At 42.5% G+C, this 1,979-nt stretch overlaps 1 non-coding gene across 1 annotated transcript; it reads left to right on the forward strand.

The window, feature by feature from the left end:
* Positions 1 to 527: 527 nt before the first annotated feature.
* TRNAR-UCU (transfer RNA arginine (anticodon UCU)) lies at positions 528 to 598 on the forward strand. The gene has a single exon. It is a non-coding gene; the product is annotated as a tRNA-Arg (tRNA).
* The last annotated feature ends 1,381 nt before the right edge of the window (positions 599 to 1,979 follow it).

Raw genomic sequence — 1,979 nt, forward strand, 5'->3', positions numbered from 1 at the left:
ACAAACCTAATTGTGCACAGAAACGCAGCCAGGTTTCCAGCTTGGCTTCCTCTCTGTTTTCATTAGTCAGAAGCCAATATATGCAGCTTTCATGGCATCCAGAGCAAGCACAAATATTAAAAACAAATTGCCAAGGTTTCTCTCCCTTCCCTCCTGCCTTCATGGTGCACCGCACAAGCCAAGCTCCTGCCTTCTCTGACTTGGCTTTCAAACGCCTTTCTACCTTCAGTCTTGATGGACAGCTGCCTGATGACCAGGCTGCCCACCTGGCCGTGGATGGCTAGCCACCCTGGCCGTGACATTGATAAACATCGTGGACGGCTAGCCACCCTGTTGATGAACATCAACAACTACTGGACACTTGGAAGAAATGAAGAAAGAAATGTTTGGGATATTGGGATATTGTTGTTTTTGTCATTTGTCAATGAAACTTGTTTGAAAACCAGACCCAAGCTTTTGAGATGAGGGTGAAGTGTTTGGAGGCTTAGAAGAGTGGCAACAGTGAAAGGCCGAAGAAAAGAGAGGGGGCAGTGGTGGCTTAATGGTAGAATTCTTGCCTTCTATGCAGGAGTCTTGGGTTCGATTCCCGACCAATGCACCTGAAGGCTTGTGTGTTGCTATGATGCTGAACCTACTTCAGCAGAGCTTCCAGATTAAGACTATGAAGAAAGTCCTGACAATCTGCTTCAGAAAAATCAGCCAGTGAAAACCTTATGGAACACAATGGTCCAATCCTGTGGTGCATGGGGTCGCCATAAGTTGGAGGCCAGCTCAACAGCAGCTAACAACAACAAAGAAAAGAGAAGTGAGAACTGTCTAGGGAAATTAGAAGGCTTTCCAGGTAGTGTTGTGTTTCCAGTTAGGGTTAGAGATCATGAATGTATTGTGGCACCAATCTATATAATTTATGGATTTTCTCTAGCAAATATTTAACAACCCAGATGTTGGTACAGAGAAGGCAGACAACAGACTGGCTAGGGGCGGGCATTTTTTTTTTTTTGACAGGAGCCAGATAATAAATATTTTAGGGTTTGCAGGGCATATAGTCTCTGTCATAACTATTCAATTCTGCCTTTGTAGTGTGAAATCAGCCATAGACAGTATGTAAATGAATGAGCTCGGCTGTGTTCCAATAAAACTTTATTGATGGACTCTGAAACTTGAATTTAATACAGATTTCATGTGTTAAAAAACAAACAAAACGTGCCTGCCAGCCCAAATTCACTTAGAATCAAACTATTCATCACTCTTTGCCAGCACTCTCCCAGCTGCCTTTCTTTTTCCCTTCTTACTTAGAAGAAATACAACCAGACTGCCCCTTAGAAGTGAAGATGGCAAGACCGGCTTGCTTACTTTGGACATGTTATCAGGAAAGACCAATCACTAGAAAAAGGTATGTTTGGCAAAAACAAGGGAAACCCTCAATGAGATGAATTGACACAAGAGCCACAACAATGGACTCAGACATACCAAAGGTCATGAAGATGGTACAGGCTTAGGTAATGTTTTGTTCTGTTATACATAAGGTGGCCATGAGTCAGAGTTGATTTGATGGCAACTAACAACGATGACAACTTATTCCACTATTAGTGGGCATTCCACTATAATGGACATCTTCTACTTTTGTCCAACCATTTTCCTTTCTGATAACATCACCTAATTTCCTTTTGGAGAATCAACCCTTCCCCTAAACTTTAGTCCCTGTATTTGGTTGGAGGAAGCCCTGGAGTTGCAGTGGTTAAAGTACTTGCCTGATAATTGAAAGGTCGGTGGTTTAAACCCACCAGCCACTCTGTGGGCGAAAGATGTGGTAGTCTTCTTCTGTAAAAATTTACAGCCTTGGAGAAGGGGAGTAGGAAGCTGATGATAGGGAACACAGAATAGAGTAAGGATATTGTTGATGTGTTGTGAGATTGTTAACCATTGTCATAGGGCAACATTTGTAGTAACTGTCAAATGGGAGACTATTTTGTCCTGTA

Source organism: Trichechus manatus, unplaced genomic scaffold (genome assembly GCF_000243295.1).
Source record: "Trichechus manatus latirostris isolate Lorelei unplaced genomic scaffold, TriManLat1.0 scaffold00034, whole genome shotgun sequence".
Classification (NCBI taxonomy): Eukaryota; Metazoa; Chordata; class Mammalia; order Sirenia; family Trichechidae; genus Trichechus; species Trichechus manatus.